Below are 14,087 nucleotides of genomic sequence, written 5' to 3' on the forward strand. Positions count from 1 at the left end.
GAACTCCACCGGGGGACACACGCGTCCACGAAGGCAGCCGCGGAAGGAGGGCCAAGCAAAACACTCTGGAGGCAAAGGCAAGGAAAGTACTCCGGGAAGGGCCTAAGCCCTCCTGTAAAGAAGCTTCCTAACGTGTCTTCAGGTCCCTGACGCAGTTTGCATGATTTTATCTCATCTGTCTTTGTAGTGCAAGCAATAGAAAAAAATAAATACTATTGTTTCCGTTTTGCACGCAGGCACACAAGCGTCGGGATGGCAGACCAGGCCCAGGGAAAGACAGGAGCCGCCCGCGGCTGCAAGCGCGGTCCCCTTCTCCCCGGGACGGCCTCCTGGAGACTGGAGGCCTCTGTCCCATTTCGTCTCTTCCTTCACCTAAGTTGGAAGGTCCTCTCCGAGGCGCTGAGAGTAACAGCGTCTATGGAGGGCGAGGTGTGTCGCCGCGGAGCTTCGGAGGCCGTCTGTCCCCGCGCTCGCACAGGTGACCGGGTCTGCGGGACAGCGCGCGGGCCGGCGGCGAGCCCCTCGGGCCCCCGGCGCGCTCTGCCGCAGGTGGGCGCGGCCGCCTCTCTCGGCGGTGCTCTCGCAACCCACTTCCGTCTCTGCCTGGCTAATTAATCTCTGTCTGAACGGAATTGCACTTGGCAGAAAGGCAGCAATGCCAAAGTGGAATAATCACTTGGCCCTGAACCCGAGCTGTTTTCCATCCTTGACAAGAAATAACGTTACTCCAGAACCCGCAGGCCGGGAGTTGCAAGGAGTTTCTAATTTGGCCGCCAGTCTCACATTCTCATTCTCACCACTTCAGTTTTCTTTTCCGCTGTTAGCATGCAGGGGGCAGCTTCGGAGGCTAGATCCCTGATGTGGTCTTTATTGACATCCTTAATGGATACTCTTTGCCATCTGAATAAAAAGGGGGGAAATCCACATCCCTCAAAACCACACTTGTTTTAATAATGAAACTAAAGAGACCGCCGGCTCATACCTCCATACGATCGTCAACAATCTCACCGGTACTTCTCAGTGCAGCGACCTGCAGAGGAACGCTCACAGTTTTCCCTCCACACACCGCAGTCCACGTTCATCCAGCCTCCAAGTGCCGGGTCCCAGCAGCGCCGAACCGCAGGTGAAGAGCCACAGGACGGCTACGCTCTTTCCTCTCTTCCCAGTAAAGCGCTCATTCAGACCCTGGCCCTTGGTCTGGGAAGTATACTGTCTCATTAGCAGTTCCCAACATCATGTGCCCCAAGAAGGGAGTCATCTCAAACCAGCAACGAAAAGGGAAAGAGACGAGACGGGCAGTGGAGATGAGGGCGGAAGGGGAGCTAGCATCCTGGAAAATCACTGCAGGTGAGCCACGGTATGCAAAAAAGACCCGGGTGTGTTCAACCAGGCACATCCCCTAGTAGAAAAAAGGGAAGGAACACAACTGCACAACCACCGCGTGCCATACGCTGTGCCAGCTGCATCACGCGTGAACTCATTTGATCCCCGCAGCAATGCTATGAATATGTGCGTTAAGATGCTCACTTTACAAACGGGGAAAATGAGGCTCAAATGTGTTAAGAAACTTCCCCAACTAGTACACGGTAAAGCCAGGATTTTTCTGACATCAAAACCGAAGCTCTCAAAAGATAAAGGAAAGCGAGCCTTTACTTTTTCTATCATGCAGCACTGTGTTACCTGCAAGTACTTGTCCTCATGTGTGGTTCTCTAACAGAGCAGAGGCTTATAGGGCTGACACTGCATTCAAGTGGTGGCCTGGCAGATATGCCGCCAGCGTCCAAAGGCTGCCACTGAGGCCTTGAGAACACAGTCCCTCCTCAATCTCCTGAATCCCTCATCCTTCCTAAGAAATCACAGTGACAAAAACACTCTTGGACAGGTCTTCCTGAATATCAAAGAAATAGACAGTAAGAACGTGCTAAAAATAAGGCTAAATCCAGGAAAGCAATTGCAGGCATATAGAGCAGATTTAGCACCTTGCTTTGTCCAATTCAGAACACAGTTCTCAACGCCATCCCGTGGTTGAAACGCTTGTATCCGGCCTGAGGTTTCCTCTCCCGGCATCTGAGGCCCAGGGTGTTCTCAACAGTTTGGCATAGAGGGTAAGGATTATGGAGGGGCTTCTGTGGCTTCATGAGTTTTAGTTACGGTAAAAAGTGGGCAAGAGAAGGCAGGATGTGCATGAGAGTGGCTGGGAGAACGTCCATGGAAAAATCACACGCTTGGGTTGTGGAAATTTCCCAACTGGGGTTCTAAAGGTTGGGAAGTCTGCCCCACCCCACTCCCACAGTCATAGAGTTTGACATACATCAATTAGCAGTACTCCATAATAAGTCAGTTTTAATCAGGCTAAAAGAAGACTACCAAAAATCAACTATTGAAAAGAGCTGTTGAAAATGAGTACACTGAGATCAATACTATTTTAACAATCTAGGAACCCATTAGATGTGCAATTAATAAGTCAAAGTTCCCAGAATTTTCATTTACAAAGAACTTCAAAAACCCAATTGGTCCAATGGTGGGACAATACCCATCCATGTGCCGTAAGTCCCAAGGCTTCCTCATCTTCATAAATGTCAATCTCTAAATCTATATCCATCTAGACCACATATGTGTCAGACACATTGATCCCTGAAATGTGCAAAATAAGAAGGGAGGCTAACAAGCGCCCTCGCCTCAGCCTTAAACAGCAGATGGAGAGCGCTAAGGTCCGGCAGGGACCAGGCAGGAGTCTGCCTACGAAAGCTGCCTGGTGAGGTTTTCTTTGTGCATAAGCGGATAATAATATATATGTTTTTCAATCTTGATGATAATGTTTTTTATTTGTATAAATCAGTGGAGTCCCTCATGTTATGGTACTGGAAGACGGAGCAGACCCCAGGGTCAGGAACTGTGCAGCCAAATTCTAAAATTATCTATCTCAAGAATATGTTTCAGCAAAGAAAATGCCCTTGGATGCTACACATTATAAATCACGTTACTAAATTCTTGACCACATTCCTTCCACATTAAATAATTTTACTGAAAATAGTGTTTTAGGGCACAACTGACTTTAAAAGTCATGAGTTTTTCCCCTAAAATGTTTGCTCTTTGTTACTCTGTGAAATGAAAAACAGGATCTCTGTGTCCTGGTCTAGTGTGCACAGAAGCAGACTAAATGAGAAGATAGCTCTTTCTTATAGGTCACTCAATCTCCTCATTTCAATTTCTCACTTCGATACATGGGGATAATGTCAGATACTATCAGCATGATTACCAAGATTATGAACAAATTAGTTGCTAAATTATTTGAAATCTCTTTTAAAATGTATGGGTCTATAAACATCTTAAAGGGTATCAAATAATATTTTCCTTATTTCCCAAAGATTTCCTAAGTGCCTCCCAAGCTAGGCAGTGGGGTCCTGTGAGTTCCCTGTTTCAGCCCTCTTCCCATTATCAACATGTGAACCACTAACATGATGGAGAATGGAATGACTCACATGCTAAATAGAGATACAAATAATATGCTGTTAGAGCATAAAAGAAAGACAGACTAAACTGGACTGGAGAGGATCAGATTTATATCTAGTCTCTTGGAAAGAAACTAAATTGCTCATTATGCCATTGGTTGTGAGACCAATAACACAGTCTTTCTCCTAAATCCGTGAAGATACAGATAGATGGTTGATATACCTCCAAAAAGAGAGCCACTTTCCAGCACACAGTCTGCGCTGCCACAGTTACACTCACATGCAATTGTTCATGTTATTAGACACTCTCTCCCAGTAAATTCTTCTGGGCCAGCCCTGCCTCTATCAGATGTTGCAGCCGCTCGGCATATGCTGGATAGCAGAACAGATGCTAATGAGCCATGAACAGTGTTTCCGAAAGATCTGCTACACTTAATCCTGTGCAGAACCATAAATTGGGGTTTTCATCTGTTATGGACTGAAGGCTGTGTTCCCCCAAAATTCATATGTTGCAATTCTAATCCCAATGTGATGGTATTTGGAGGTGGGGCCTTTGGGAGGTAATAAGGTCATGAGGGTGGAGCCCTCAAGAGTGGGAATGGTGCCCTCATAAATGAGGCCAGAGAGCTAGCTAGCTCTTTTTTTGCCATGAGAGGATACAAGAAGTCAGCTGTCCGCAACCCGGAAGAAGGTCCTCACCAGAACCCGACCATGCTGACACCATGATCTTGAACTTCCAGCCTCCAGAACTGTGAGAAATAAATGCCTATTGTTGACAAGCCACTCTGTTTATAGTGTTTTGTTATAGCAGCCCAAGCTGACTGGACATCATCTTAAATGCATTGCTGTGAGACTTTTGACAAGTCCATAACTTCTTAGTCTCTGTTTCCAGACCTGTAGAAGAAAGGGATTGGACTAAGTCAGTGACTCTCAGCGAAGGAGGAGGATCTTTACGTGTTGCCTCCCCACCCCCACTAAGAATCCCTATGTATAAGAAGATAGGTTACACATGGGAACAAGCTGCACCAATGACGAGGACGGAGGACAGCATTTAGTCTTAGATGTTAAGACGAGGGGAGAGGAGCTTTCAAGAGTACAAGCTCCTCCAGAAACAAACCCACACATATAAAGTCAGTTCATCTACGACAAGGGAGCCAAGAACGTAAAATGGAGAAAGGAGAGTCTCTTCAATAAATGGTGCTGGGAAAACTGGACAGCCACATGCAAAAGAGTGAAACTAGATCACCATCTTACACCACACACAAAAAAATTAACTCAAAATGGATTAAAGACTTGAATGTAAAACCTCAAACCATAAAACTCCTAGAAGAAAATATAGGCTGTAAGGTCCTGGCCATCGGTCTTAGCAACGTCTTCGTAGATCAGACTCTAAAGACAAGGGAAACAAAACCAGAAATAAACAAGTGGGAGTATATCAAACTAAAATGCTTCTGCACAGCAAAGGAAACCATCATCAAAACGAAAAGGCAGGGCCACCAGGTGGCGTAGTGATTAAGTTCACATGCTCTGCTTTAGCAGCCCGGGGTTCACGGGTTCGGATCCCGGGGGCAGACGTACACACCACTCATCAAGCCAGGCTGTGGCAGTGTCCCATATACAAAATAGAGGAAGATGGGGACAGATGTTAGCCCAGGGCCACTCTTCCTCAAGCAAAAAGAGGAAGATTGGCAACAGATGTTAACTCAGGGCTAATGTTTCTCAAGAGGAAAAAAAAAAAACCAAAAAGGCAACTTCCTAAATGGGAGAATATATTTGCAAATCATACATCCAACAAAGGGTTAATATCCAAGCTATGTAAAGAACTTGGACACTTCAACAACAAAAAAACAAACAACCTGATTTAAAAATGGGCAGAAATTCTGAATAGGCATTTTTCCAAAGAAGACATTCAGATGGCCAATAGGCAAATGAAAAGATATTCAACATGACTAATTATTAGGGAAATGCAAATCAAATGAAACATCATCTCACGTCTGTTAGAATGGCTATTATCAAAAAGACAAAAAATAAGTGTTGGAGAAGATGTGGAGAAAAGGGAATCTTCGTACACTGCTGGTGAGAATGTAGATTAATGCAACACTATGGAAAACAGCATGGAGATTCCTCAAAAAACTAAGAATAGAACTACCAAACAATTCAGCAATCCCACTTCTGGGTATTTATCGGAAGAACACCAAAACACTAATTCAAAAAGATATATGCACCCCTATGTTCACTGAAGCATTATTTTCAACAGCCAAGATATGGAAACAACCTAAGTGTCCACTGATAGATGAATGGATGAATGTGGTATATATACACAATGGAATACTACTCAGCCATAAAAAGAATGAAATCTTGCCATTTGCAACAAAATGGATGGACCTTGAGGGTATTAAGCTAAGTAAAATAAGTCAGACAGAGAAAGACAAATACTATCTGATCTCACTCATGTAGGATCTGAAAAAAACAAAAACAAACTCATAGATAGAGAACAGATTAGTGTGTACCGGGGGGAAAGGGTTGGGGAGTGGGCGAAATGAGTGAAGGGATCAACTGTGTGGCGATGGAGGGTAACTAAACTTGTGGTGGTGAGCACTTTGTAGTGTACACAGATGTCGAATTGTAACATGGCTGTACAACTGAAACTTACGTAATAAATAAACAAATAAATAAATAAAATGACACTGCAAAAAAAAATACAAGTTCTTGTAAGACTTTAAATTATGGCCTTCCTGAGTATAAAGATTTTACCAAACTAGTTGATAATGGGTAATTTGACAATCAAAACTATGGATTTGTCCATTAACCAAATGCCACCTCTCACACAGCTGGTTAGTAAAGTCAGGCAAGCACAACTCTCCATTCAACAAAGCAAACTCACCCCCAGAAAAGACAATGCTCAAGAGGAATAGCTCCTCACGGATGCAATGTCCCAGGCAACAGGGCGCCCTGTGTGGGGCATCCCAACAGGAACAAATCATGCCCTCTAACACCTTACACACCCATGAACCAGCCCAGCAGAACACCAGCGACACTGAGAGGGCGTGAGCTTGTGGTTCAGAAACCCCAGGTCAGTCCCAGTTCTGCCACTGAGTTATTATGTGACCTTGAGCTAGTCACCTGTAAAATAAAAGTTTGAGCCAGATAATCTCCAAGTTACCTTCCACTACAGACACCACACTGACTTTTTATTGTCCCACATAAAAATCTATCTGCTACTAGAATCCTCGTGGCATCTTTCAGGTCAGTATATACATCTCCAATCTGGGCTCAGTTTTTAAATCACTGCATTCCCAGGCTTCTCAGGTAGGAGAGCAGTCAGGACAACTGCCCAGAACACCAGTTGGAGGCGCAGAATGGGTAAAGTTTGTCTCCTCTGGCTTCTTTACGAATCCCTCTGGCTAAATTCTACCCCCTGCACTGCCAAGGCTCTGTGCTTCTGGTGCTGAGGCTTGAGCTACAGTATCCACAGGGCTCGTGACACTGTGACAGATGAAGAAATTAAATCTTTCACCAAACTTGAACGGGAATTTTCACTGGTAATTTTTATCTTCTTCCTTCCCAGATGCAGGAATGTCAATAGTTGAGAGATATTTTGACGTTGGTAAAAAGTCATTACAAACATGGACTTGCTCCCAAATGATCTCTCATTATCTTGCAAATGCATTACTTTTGCTGTATCAATTTTTTAGTCTATTTCATGTTACGCTCCAGCTGCAAGTAAATTGAGAACATACTGTCCACATTTTCAAAAAAAGACTAACATTAACAGAACAAATCTTTCACCATGAAAATGAAAACTATGGGTAAATATTTATATAATTGAATTTCTTCCATCAATTCCTTGGGTTGGGCCAATGGAAGGATGCTTTTTTTTTAATATTGAGAGCCAAGGAGACAGAAGAAAATTTTAATCTCAATGTTCAAATAAATAGTATATTGCTTATGGACATCATTTTTTTAAATATGTATACAGAATGTAAACGGGTGTTACTCTCAGGGAACCTACAATTGCTGGATGCTGTTTAGTATGTACACTGGATAACAATGAACGGAAAATAAGAACAGGAAGCACAGGTGTTTAAACCATAAACATTTTAAAATCATTAAGATTTGTTTTCACTCCATACCACTGTCAGTTAAGCAAGACAGGGGTAAGGAGTGAACAAAGAAAAAACAATTGAAGTACTTAGCAACAAAAAGGAATTAACTATTGGTACACATATTAACATGAATGATAATTGGGCTGAGTGAAAGAAGCCAGACAAGTAGAAAACATACTGTATGATTCCATTTACATAAACTTCCAGCAGAGCAGTGTTTGCTTGGGGATGGGGTGGAGGTTGAAAGGGGCCAGGAGGCACCAGAAGGTCCAGGATTGTGGCACCAAGAGCACAGGAACATTTTCCTGGTAAGGTATATGTTCATTATCTTGATTGTGGTGATGGTTTCATGTGTATATCAAAACTAATCAAACTGCACACTTTAACTATATGAGCTTATTGTATATCAATTAGACCTCAATAAAGCTATAAAAATTATTGAGTAGTGAGACAAAAGTAGGGAAAAAATTTAAAGATAAGGAATAGTCAAATTTGGGGATAATTAAGATAGCTGCTGGATGAAGAGGTAGAGAAAAAGTCAGCTAACTAGACCCGTAAAAGATATCAGAGAAAGATTTCTCATTGTTGGAAGTTCAGGAGGTTTCATAATCCAGAAAAAGCTTTCTGAGCAGCTAAGGACCATGCCTAGACTATATTCATCCCTCCCTCAAAAATAAAAAAAGCTCTTATTTCCTCAAGGCTTTTGACAGAAATGGTTCTAACTACCCTCAGAATAGCAGTAACAATAGCTGGCATTTATTGAGCCCTTACGGTAAACCAGGCCCCAGTCTAGTGGATTATCTCATTAATCCTCAACCAAGGAGCCTAAGAGATGGGCTGTACTATGATCCCCCATTTTACAGACGAGGACACCGAAGCTCAAAGAGGTGAAATAACTTGCTTAATGTCCTCCACCATCCCAGTGGTGGAGCTGGGATATGAATCCAGGCGCTGTGACTCTGGAGTCAAGTTCTTGAAATGAAACTTCCCTCCCTCTGCCAGACAAACAGGACCCTGGAACGGGGCTGCAGGTCGTGACTTGCTGTTCACACCTCTGGAGGCTTAAAGGAACCCTTTGTGCGTTAAAGGGCTACAGTTTTAAGTCTGAAGGCTAATCTTTTGCGTGGTAGATGCAGCAAAGGTCAGTAATGAAGCGATAGTGGAAGGGAAAGGGAATCTTAGTAAGGTGGGGCAGGAAAAATAATGCCAGAAATCGACAGACTTGGCTTTGGCCATGTGCTCACCAATGACTGTAAACTTGGGCAAGCCATTTCTCCTCCTTGGGTCTGTTTCTTCGTTCCTCAAATTAAGGGTTTGGACTAATCGATTTCTAAGACTCCTTCCAGTTCTGTGATTCTGCCAGTTTTCTTTTGGGGAACACTGCTTGCATTTTTAACTTGGGTCAAAAATTTTCCACGACACCAAACACATCTCAGATACCAAGACTCCATCTCCTGAAACACCTGGACACCTCCCTCCCCGAAACTAGCAAATTCCTCCATTATTTCCACAAGGGATCTGTTCCCAAGGAGCAGTCCTAAAGGAAGGCCCAAGGAAAGGAGGGTCCCTCAACCAGGGCCCGCCGTGTTGTCCTGTGCATGCTACCCATTTTTTCACTTCAAAAACACTGAAGAGTTGATTTGGGCTTTCAGGTGGTGAAAGGAAGCACCCCCACCAACCAGTCCGCAGCTCATTCCATTTTCCCTGTGAAGCTTCTGACACCTGAGATGAGCCCAAGCACTTCCTATACTGTGGCTACAAATGCCAGATTCCATTTATTTCCGTTCCTGTCATTCTCAAAAGCGGCTATTCTCTCTTTGCACTAAAAACACATCATTTTTTCTTTTTAAATGATAGATTTTGTGACCCTTTGGGGAGACATAAAAAATAAGAGCAACTAAATAAGGCAATTTTAAACCATTTCAACATCTATAAAACCTTCTCCTTTATCAAAAAAGAAAAGAAAGAAGGAAAAGTAGCTGGAAAAAATGCAGCTGACAGGGAACTTGAGAGCTTTGAGAAGAACTTCTCTCATGAATTTTCATCTCTGTATTTTGGGGTTTTAACTGACTTGAAAATTATTTCTGGGAAAAGCATTTCTCAAGTGTCATAACAACTTTGCGAATGCACTGGTGAGGCAAACTGAAAAATCACAAGGAAGATAATGTCTATTCGTCTGTAACTCTACCAATGTACCTGCTCTCCATTTTTATTCTGTATTTCATACATTCTATTTTCATAGCTATCTCAGAACATATAACTGATGTTTTTACTTTATTCTTATTGACTCATTTAGCAATCATTATACTATAATAAACCAAAAATTAAAGTACAGACCACCCCTCTCCCGCATAGAACCAGAGATTTACAAAGCTCATTTCCTGCCTTCATCATCGCACAGAGGTTTTTTTGCAGTTGTGTTCACTCTGTGCACACCACTTTCTAATTTTTTTGCTCAAATTCTCCATATATCTACTTAGTCCACAGACCTGCCATTTTATATGGAGCGATCTCCCATGGCGTGCAAAACGGTTTAATTACCCATCTTCCAGCTAGTTGTCCCCACCCGTTATTACAACCCGGTCAAGCATTTTTAAATAAAGCAATTTTGGTTTTCCTTTTTGAGCTATTTCCTCAGGCTATCATCTGAAAAGTGGGATTAATAGTTTAAAGACCATAATCGGCTAGGAGATTTTTATGATAAATTTCCAGGTGGCTCTCCAAAAGAGGTATTACCAATCTGCCATGTCACCAGAAAAATAGGAGCCTCGTTTTTTCCTCAGAGTCTCTTTAACACTGGGCTTTCTGGGTTTGATTTATGCTGGGGTGGTTTCAAAAGAATGATGTAAGGTCTTTCAGTTCTTAGAATCTGTCATATATTTGTTTAATCCTCTTACGGCCTCTTTTTAAAAATATGTATTGATCACCTAGTACATGCCCGGTGCTTCGTCTGCCTATGACTCACTCACTACCCCTGACTGCCTGGGACAGTGGAAAGCACACATTTTATTTTCACTACGAAAACTGAGTCTCGGAAGGTTACATAATGTACACAAGACTTCAAGGCTAATATCTGGATTATTATAGAAATCAAACTCACTATTTTATATAGATTATATATATTATAGGATAATAGAGGATTCAAACTCATGAGCTACTTGCTGTGGATTTTCCATTACCCCATTCTGCCTCATAATCACAACCTTTAAATAGCTGTCAGTTTTTCTTTTCGCTGCTTTTCTTTCTTTCTTTTTTGGTTCAGTTTCCCTATTTATTGAGGTATAAAATACACAAGTAAAGTGACCGAAGTGCCCTCATCTTAAAGGTACAGCTCAATGAACTTTTACATACGTAGACACAATAGAACCACCATGCGGATCAAGACATAGAATCTTTTCTCAGCTTACATCTTTTCCTTTCTTACTTTTTAAACATAGATTGGTTTTGTGCTTCTCATTCTATACAGGATCTGGTACTGAAGCTATGCAAATAGGTGTTTAATAAACTCTGTTTAATCACAGAAGGTTGAAAACTAGAAGTGACCTCAGAGATTATGTGTTCCAACCTCTTAAACTTCCAGATGTGGAAACTGAAGCCCAGAAGGAAAGTGACTTATGCAGGATCTAATAATTCAGAGCTATTTCTGCCACACCCTGCCGCCCTCGCAGGCCACTGGCTGGCTGCTTTCCACCCCTTACATAAATGACATAGGAGGCACGACAAAGAGGACAGAGTGCATAACAGAGAAAAAGGGCCCAGGTAAACATTTTTTACTGTTATCTTTGTTTTAAATGAGCTTTGAAGTAACCAAAGATTGCCGTCAAATTGGTGAAGAAATGCTCATTAAGCTGACCTTACTATAAAACACTATCTTTTCCACACAAAAGTATCAACACTTGAAATCAAATGAGTTTAGTCCTTCAGAGTGGTCTACTGGGAGGGCAGACACGGTCCCATAATGCTCCTTTGCTCATGACTTCTTTTGAACACGCCCTTTTTGATGAACTTTCAGAGCTAATTTGAATCAAATAAACCATTTTATTTTTAAAAACTATAAAATTAGCAAGAACAAAATAAAAACTAGATGTGTGCCTTTCAAGTCACTAGAAAGAAAATAAAAATATAATACATATAACAAAAGCACAGAGAAGAAAAAAAGCATATAAAATAGAAATTGTTTTCTAATTGACAAAAGATCAAACCTATCAAATATGACAATAAATGTGCACAGGTTAAACATCTCCAACAAAGACAAAGATTCTCGACATCCAGTTATATGCTGTTTATAAGACAAGCCTAAAACCAAATGACCCAGAAATCTAAAATAAAAGGAAGGGCAAGATGTATTTAGAAAATACAAATGAAAAGATAGTTTAGACGGCAATATTTATATCAAACAAAGTAGATTTTGAGGCAAAAGAACATTTAACAAGATGGAAAATATGTGAAAACTTTCAACCTCACTAATAATAAAAATTCCACTTTTAAGAAATAGTTTAACTTATCAAACAGGCAAATATATTTTAATGATAATACCTTTATCATTGAGGGTACAGCCAAATATACACGTCTGTACACTGCTATTAAGACAATAGAAAAATGGTCAATACAGTATGGATGCATATGATGGAAAAAAATGTAACCAGTTAAAAGTCATGTTTTAAAAAATATTTACTGAACAGCAATGTACCCATCATCTAAGTAAAAGGCAAGATACAGGTGTATTCAGGAGGATCTCAATTTGTCTTAAATAAAATACACATGTGAGATATTTTTAAAACTAGAAAAAATATACCAAAATACTGCTCTGGTTAAATTAGAGAGCTCTTTAGTTACTTCTTTATGCTATTTTTCCCTATTTTTTTTTTAAAGATTGGCACCTGAGCTAACAACTGTTGCCAATCTTCTTTTCTTTTTATTCTTCTCCCCAAAGCCCCCCAGTACATAGTTGAATATTTTTAGTTGTGGGTCCTTCTAGTCGTGGCGTGTGGGACACTGCCTCAGCGTGGCCTGATGAGCAGTGCCATGTCTGCACCCAGGATCCGAACCAGCGAAACCCCAGGCTGCTGAAACGGAGCGCGCGAACTTAACCACTTGGCCATGGGGCTGGCCTCTATTTTTCCCCATTAAAAAAAAAAACAGAGGGCCTACAAAGACATAGATTTGCCAGCGTTAGAAAGAAGAATGTGAAGTGCTCAAAGATAATTCTGAACACGAAGTTCCAAAAATATTTTAAGTGAAGGCAGCCTCGTGGGAAAAGTCTCCCAAAGTAGCTTCGTTGAATTACTTGCATTCATGTTGATGTATATATTTTGACATGTTAAGATATCTTAAAATAAAATTGTACTGATTTATGTTAACGTGTCATTTATTTAACAATTTGAAGGAAGAACAGACAAGCTTTTAAAAGAGGGACTCAATAAAAGTCATTATATTTCTATACGCTTAAAATGAGATTTGTACTCACTATCATGGTTAGGAAATAATCAGATTCCAGATCTTTCAGGAAGTTCTGTATCTTTGCACAATATATACCAAAAAATTATAATACAATAGCTATCAAGTGTGACTGCACAGCCGGAGTTCACAGACCTAAAAGAACCTTAGAAGTCATGGTAACCAACTTCCTATTCTCTAGAAACCACAGTTTAGAGGTGACGTGACTGGCCCATGTTCTTAACTAGCGCTTTTTCCTAGCACAGCTGCATCTGTAATCTCTTCTGAATTTTTCCTTCTCGCTGGATTTACATAAGGTACTTATCACCACCACCCATTTTCCTCCTCAGTGAACTCTTTACCTCTGAAGGAGAAAGGAAATTGTTAACGGAGTGGAGGGCAGGTGATGGAACAGGCAAACCTCTCCCCTCTCATTCATCCAACAGGAATGCACCCAGTGACGCACAGGGTCAAGTCCTACGACGGGGCTCTCTCCCTGACCGCAGGACCCCCAGGTTATCTGTTCCTCCACTCTCCACAATTCAGAAGGCCACGGGGTGTGAGGCGGCATGCGGATGGTGCTATGGGAGCAGAGGGAAAGAGCATCTCGTCAGATTAGGCTAATCAGACTCACACTCGAGTCACGAAAGGCAGGTGGGAGTGCAGACGAGGGAAGAAATGGAAGACAGAAGAACAGCAGTCTAGACAGGGGTGCCCATGGGAAAAGCACAGACACAAGAGAGTAGGGCAGAGTTTGGGACCTGCAAGGAGCTTAACCTGGCTGGACTTTCAGACGCCTGTGGGAAAGCGGAAGCAGGTGAGGTGACAGGAAAGGCTGGGAACCTCTGCTGAGTGAAGGACCACGTCCTAAAGGCCATGGAGCCACTAAGGGAACTTAAGTGGGAAACTGAAATAGTCATATGTATGTTTTAGAATGTTCAGTGTGGTGCTGTGATGAGGCTGGGCTGGAGAGGTGAAGACCCAAGGTGTGGAACCAACCAGAAGGATCCAGCATTTACCCAACTGAGAAGGACTGGAAGCCTGCACCAAGGAGGGCTGGTGCCAGACAAGGGACAGGTTTGAAGACATCTCA

General features: G+C 42.0%; 1 protein-coding gene across 12 annotated transcripts in view; it reads right to left on the minus strand.

Moving 5' to 3' along the window:
* The window catches only part of CSGALNACT1 (chondroitin sulfate N-acetylgalactosaminyltransferase 1), a 342,149-nt gene that overhangs the window by 193,505 nt on the left and 134,557 nt on the right, over positions 1-14,087 (minus strand). For 2 of the 12 annotated variants that reach the window (XM_070499791.1, XM_070499790.1), the window contains exon 1: positions 373-542. The exons of 6 other annotated variants lie outside the window; for them this stretch is intronic. The gene's annotated coding sequence lies outside the window, so the exon portion shown is untranslated. Of the gene's footprint in view, positions 1-213; positions 348-372; positions 625-982; positions 1,322-14,087 lie in introns of those variants that run through there. 4 more of the 12 variants (XM_070499795.1, XM_044751082.2, XM_044751080.2 and 1 more) reach the window with 4 other exon arrangements.

Source organism: Equus asinus, chromosome 27 (genome assembly GCF_041296235.1).
Source record: "Equus asinus isolate D_3611 breed Donkey chromosome 27, EquAss-T2T_v2, whole genome shotgun sequence".
NCBI lineage: Eukaryota > Metazoa > Chordata > Mammalia > Perissodactyla > Equidae > Equus > Equus asinus.